Consider the following 6500-nt stretch of genomic DNA (forward strand, 5'->3'; position numbering starts at 1 on the left):
GTAGTTTTCCCCCACAGTTTTGTTCAAGAAACTTGAAACTAATAGTTATGTCTCAGTGAGGAGGAATGTTTAAAATCTCGAGTGAAACTCAGAGGAATCCCTCATTATCTTAAGCAGAAATCAGCAGAAAACGGGAGCTCTTACTTGCAGACAGAAACAGAGATGGATAAAAAGCCCCCGCCTATGCGAACAGAAGTTCTTCCACTGCCTGAAGGGGGGTTGAGATCAGCTACTAGATGAGAGATAACACAATTTTTAGTTTTAGGTTTTCTAACACCACTTTTCAAGTAACAGAATGGATATGAATTTAAAGCACTCTCTATCTTCATGTTGAGCCCACACTGGTAAAAGCCAAACAGGAGAACTTTCTTTGTTGATAGTGGCCTTGCGTGTTACTGCAGAGAACACAGACCTTCTCTATATATTCAGGCTGCAGCCAATTAGTCATGGGGAAAAGAGGAGACACAATGGATTATCCAGGGAAAACCAAAAGAATTGAAGTTTATGTTTGTAAACAGCTCATATATTAAATATTTAAGTAATTTAAATATTTCAGCCTTGAGCCTGTTATGGATAGCATCTCTCACATATGCAAAACTGATTTATGGAAAATGCTTTGATATAATATGACACCATGTCAGAGCATATCAATGGTTTAAAGAAAACTCCGTTTTCAGAGAAGCAAATTATCAGGTTCCTACTCCAGACACATGTCTATCCTACTCATGTCAGAGAAATGTTGTAAGGCTAGAGTCGCCACTGAGCTTTACATTTGTCTTAGCAGTCTTGCATTCCCAGCTATCCAAATCCAAATGGGATTGCACAGCATGGGCCAAATTATTCACTGAATGTATTTCATATACCTCTGCCTTCCTCACCTCAAACTGGCAAACTCTGTGCAGGGTTAAAACCTGTTCTTCCTCCTTAACATTGCTAATTCTCTTGTGGGAGAGAGGAAAGTGCAGTGTGTTAACGCAAAGCAAGGTACGCGTTTCAGTACGGACATGCACAAGCAATCAGGACTGCGATGAATGATCAGTGGAGATGTATTGCCCAAGTTCAGCCTTTCATTTTGATATTGGCTAATATATCAGGAGCAATATGAATGTTGCTCCTTCAGAAAAAGTAGTGTTATAACAGTCAAGATAAAAGATAATGTTTTATGTAGCAGGTAAGGGGAGATAAGTAAACCTCTCTAAACAAACCACAACAATAATATAGCAGGTGAAAGAGGATGAGCAGAAACAGTTAAATGAAATCTTATTTAGTTGTATAATATTACAGAAATAACAGAGTTATATATTATTTATTAAAAGAAACAGAATCCCGCAGATCTCTGGAGAGTTGTTGGTAATTAGTACAGTATTGTCTCCATAGCAATGTTCTGCTTCATTATTAATGGACAGTCTCATGAATTAACCACCTCTATTAGTGCACTCAGCACAACTGCCTTTAGGAAGTTATTTCGTTACTCACAGAATCCAAGAACTGTGAGGCAGGAAGGAGCCTGGGTGATCACCTCCTCTCTCTGCCTGCGAAAGACCTCTCACCACTGTCAAACGTTCAAGTGTCTTCAGCAACGGCAGAAAATTTGGCTTAAAATGGCTGTGCTACACCATCTATGATTGACTGCCAAGTGGTTTTATGTTCCTCTACTTTCATTAGATGGCTATAACAGCTAAAACATCTGAAAAGGAGAGCAGGTTTGCAGGAAGCACAAGTAGCAAACCCAAAAACTTGCTATCGTATGCTGTGTCCAGGGCATATTGAACTGCCAGCTCTTGTGGATGCCTCTAGGGAAATGCATGGATGCTCATCGCAGCAATAAGGCTAGAGGAGAAAACATGCTGAAGAGAAGTGTTTTGGAACAGTCTAACGGTTAGTTTTGCTTAGGGCAAAATGTTTGCACCTACTGATGGGTTAGCTGTCTCGCTTGCATGTGGGATGTGCTTGTACTAAAGGCAAATTTTGCACATCCACAATTAACAAACCACTTGAAAACACTGTTTTGCTGTTCCCATGATCCTTCTGAGATCTTTGATCCACAGCAGCATCCAAGGTAAAGTGCTCGCAGAGCAGAGGAGGTCCTCGAGAGCACACTTTGCATTCATGTGCTGCTTCAGCATAGAGCACCCCTGCGGTGTGGGGAGGCTGAGGCTCCAGCCCACACGGATTTCAGCAGTTCTACATGACAGCGGTGAAAAGCAGCGACTCCTCTGCCCCAGAGCTGTCCTTCCGAGTGCAGTCTCTAGCATGTCCTCTGCATGGTGCTCACTTTTTTTGCAGCCACAGAGCCAGCTGCCGTTTATCTTGTGGCTAAGAGTGAGCAGCCTGCAGAAAACAGGTTCCATAGGTTGGGATTGATTGTTCCAGGCGTTGGCTTGGGCAACTGCCTGCAAAAGAATAAGCTGATTTGAAAAGACATTATTGACTCAGCTGCAACATTCAGATGGTCTTCAGCAGAGGCAGGGTGGCATTTAGTCTTAATATAGTATCCAAAACCATCTTGCTCCATTGTTTTCTCTAGGTGTGTCTTTCTTCTTTGTTACCAGGGAAGGGTTGGAGTAGATGAATATACATTGTCTAGCACTAGCTGCTCAGCATGGAAATGTGGTGATTTCACTTTGGATGTTATAAGCTTCTCTGTACCTACCACATTAAGGCTACAATGTCAGCACTGCTGTCAGACTGTATGTTTTTGGAAAAGACCCCGATTCTCCAGTGCCTCACCGGCTGTTAAATCAGTGCAAAACAGGAGTCCAATTCTGCCATTAAGATGTTTTACACAATGTCTAAAGTGGAAAGGCAAGCAGGCGACTTTAGATGGATTTTAGGGCAGCTGCATGCAGCAGAAACCACAGTAGCACTACAAGGAGGAAAGGACTGTGCTAACAAACTGACTGCCTCTGCTGCCCCCAGCTCCAACCCTGCTGTGCTGTATCACCGTGGCTCTACAAAGCCAAGTGCACTCAGTAAGAGCAGTAAGGCGTCCACAGCTTAAGGAAATGAGGCAGGACTGGGAAGTTTATCTTGGGCACCCATTTTTCACAATCTCAAGCATTACCTGCTGCTGCTGAAGATGCAGGAGTTTTGTGCTCTTTGTGCTCACACACAGGGCCAGATAAGCATAAAAACAGGGCAGAAGGGGAAGGAATTTTGCTCCCTGCCCAGACCTGGCATCCAGCCTCGGGGTGAATGGGACACCTAACAACCCCCTATCAGACCCACCAGGATACAGAACTAGAGGAGCATGCCTTCCTTCAGGAATGTGGGCTGCTTGCTGCAGCAACTTCTATAGAAATGGATGATGCTGTTACGAAGACTGTTTTGGGATGAGTGTTGTCATAGCTTCCAAATGGAATTTTTGCTAGGCAGATCTAGCAGGCTGAGATCATGAGGCAAATGTATGAGCAGGGGAGGGGTAACTGTTGTGAGATCAAGAGATGAGCTACAAGGTTTTGCTGTCAGAGAATGGAGATGGAAGCCCAGTCACCTAAATGCCCCCGGAGAGATCGAAAAAGGCTGAAGACATACGTAGCTCTAAAGGGGAGCCAGCCAAAATCCAGGGACATGTTATTCTTAAAATTCACTTCAACACAGTTACATTCATGAAAATTAGCTTAAAACATTCAGTGGCTGTGGAAGTACCGGTCACTTATGGTAGAGAGATTTGTGATTAAGTGTAGAAACAGTAATGGATTATTTTAACCCTGTTTACTTCTGTGTTTCCTTCAGATTAAAACATGATGAAAACAGAAGAAAAATAGTCCTTATTTTTAATATGGCTACAGGCTTTAATTGAAAGAACTTTTATTCTGATGAGCAAATTATGACATATGAAGTGCATAATTTGATTTGTGCATAGTTTTATTCATAATCAGCCAAAAAGTTGTAATCACAGAGGTGCCATCAACAATTTGAAAATCTGTTGATGTCTACAGTGATCTGTACCTGAATACTCTCCATATACTGTGTTTTCAACCATAATTTTGATAAAGGAATAAGGGATGCACCTACAAAACTGGCCGAAAAAGATTGCCTGGTTTTTGGAGGACAGGAAAAAAAATAACAAAAAAAAAAAAAAAAAAAAAAGGAAGAACTTTCTAGACTGAAAACAGGACTAAAATTGAAGAAATGGCATTTAATAAAGACAGCTGTGATATATTATGAAGTAGAGATCTGTGTACAATGCAAAGTGAGTAGGCAGTGGTCCCACTGTAGGCCATTAGGATTAGGGTGGAGGCAAGAGCAAAAGGTTGTGACAAAAATGGCAACAGTTATGCTGTTAAATATTATCAGGGCTACCATGTGAAAACCGTGGGAGGCAATTCTGTTGTATTTGCTTGGGTAAGGCTTTTCAACTAAAGGGAATTCTCTACACTTGGACTCAGCACTTAAAGTTATGAACAAATACAGAAAGTCCAAAGCAGTTGAGACACCAAAAAGAGAAAATGCAGCTTTTGGGGACCTGGATTTTTTCTGACTCAAATGACAGTACTGGAAAGGAACATACTTTGGCTATAACTGGAACAAAATCCAAGAATAAACTGCTTGCCAAATTCAGTAAAAGTGGGATAAGACGTAATTAAGTTAACTAAAGGTCTGCATGGTTAGAAGGAAAATTTTCTAACTCCAGAGGTAGTTTCTACAGTTGCTTAGGATCATTGTGGCAACCGTATCTTCCCCATGGCTATGTCCCTGTCAATGTACAAATACTGTCTGGGATGCTGTGGTTATGCTTGATACGGCTTTATGTCCCTATAATTATATGGGAATGTAGAGCTTTCTAGCTCTATTTTTCCAACTGTTACTGCACTAAGCCTCCTCTGCTACGTGATCTAAATCCTACTATATCTTTTAATTAGGAAGTTTCCTTCCTGCATATATTGCAACTACTTTTTTTTTTTTAATTTATTTCAGTACTAACAATGATAATTTTTAGGATAAAAATAACACCTTTACCCATTCCTCTAAATACTGCTCAAAAAGCTGAAGTTATTATGGTCTGTATTCAAAAAGCAGAGGCACAGAAAGATTATGGGTTTGCTGAAGGTTTGTAAAGTGCCCTGGTAGCAAAGCCAGGCACATAACCCAGAAGACTGTCTCCTAGGCCTATCTCTGGCTTCCAGACCACATTATTTATCCAATAAATTATGCTGATGAGGAAGAAGGATCTAATTCACAGCTCAGACACAGATTGTTTTTTCTAGTAACATGGAGAAACCATAATTCTCTGAATGTAGAGGAAGTCCTAGCTGGTGGCAGTCCAAGGTAAAATCCATTCCACAAATCTCTCACAGAATGAAGGTTAATGCAACCTGAGAATTGAGGCCATGATGTTAAAGTATAATTACCTCCTTTTTTCTCTGATGAAAAACATGTTGTTCTGATTGTGAAACTGTCTATGATTTGATTTGGAAAAGTAAGAATACTTGATGTCAACAGAAACTAATATTGTCCAATTAATTAATTTACCTCATGATGCAATATGTAATATAATATGTTTTCTCACAGTATTGTGCTTTCACAGACCTGCCATTCACTGTAACGGTTACTATCTTTCTTTTTATTTCTGTACAAAAGCTAACTGTAAAACTTGAAATCTTTCTGGGAAATTGCTTGGATACACAAAGAACATACAGGCCTGATTTTCAATTTTCAGTGTTTTCTGAGATTCATATAAAGGGGTTTTTGTCAGCTTCCCTTAGTTAGATGTGCAGAAACAGGTCTTCCAGGGTTGCGGTTTATTTTGAAACTTTCTCACAACTTTTATAATTGCAGATGTACATTAAGATAAAGTGTCAGTTCTTTTGCAAGAGTCTGTTACAATTTGTAGATTCCCATGTTGCTCCGTTTGCTGCTTTATAAAGAATGCTGCCTGATCAAGAGCGAACCCAATGAATGCCATAAAAGTGCTGCTTTTTCAATGTTTTTGCTTTCTGTTTTTTACAGACTGCTATGTGAACAATAGGAGTAAGGAGCTTGACCATGTTAATTAATTATTGTTGTGACATTCAGTGTTTGTTTTGGAAAAACTTCTGAAAATCTTATGAAGAGATGAATGCTTCATCCTGGTGGGTATTCTTCACATATCCGAAACCTATGTTTCAGTGACCTTACCATGGCATTTTCCATTCCTTTTCTATTCTTCTCCTTCGTCCCTTCTTTCTGTATCGATTGCAAGCAGCCTGTGCTTGACGAGATCAAAAAATAGCCATACAGTATAGTCCAGACAAAGTAATTGCAGCGACTTCAAAGAAGATTTCTTCAGTCTTCTAGTGGCAATCAAATGCCCAATGTTCCAGGAAAAGTCTGTAAGAGAAGATGGTTATCTAGCATGCTATTGAGCAACCTGGTACTACCTGCCTGAACCCAGGATCCTGCCTTCCCAGAAGTGTTAGAACAGGCACTGACAGCTAAACCCAAATGCTTTATTTAGGTTAAACAGATTCTGGAATGACCACACACCTCTTACTGGTGTCAACTAGCTAATAGCAAGA

The 6500-nt window shown here is 40.4% G+C and overlaps 1 long non-coding RNA gene across 3 annotated transcripts in view; it reads right to left on the minus strand.

Annotated features, from left to right (window-relative positions):
- Positions 1-5729: 5729 nt before the first annotated feature.
- The window catches only part of LOC108449084, a 6902-nt gene continuing 6131 nt past the window's right edge, over positions 5730-6500 (minus strand). For all 3 annotated transcript variants that reach the window (XR_001865195.1, XR_001865188.1, XR_001865193.1), the window contains one exon: positions 5730-6312. This is a non-coding gene — a long non-coding RNA (uncharacterized LOC108449084). The remainder of the gene's footprint in view (positions 6313-6500) is intronic.

This window comes from Corvus brachyrhynchos, unplaced genomic scaffold, assembly GCF_000691975.1.
Source record: "Corvus brachyrhynchos isolate BGI_N302 unplaced genomic scaffold, ASM69197v1 scaffold310, whole genome shotgun sequence".
Classification (NCBI taxonomy): Eukaryota; Metazoa; Chordata; class Aves; order Passeriformes; family Corvidae; genus Corvus; species Corvus brachyrhynchos.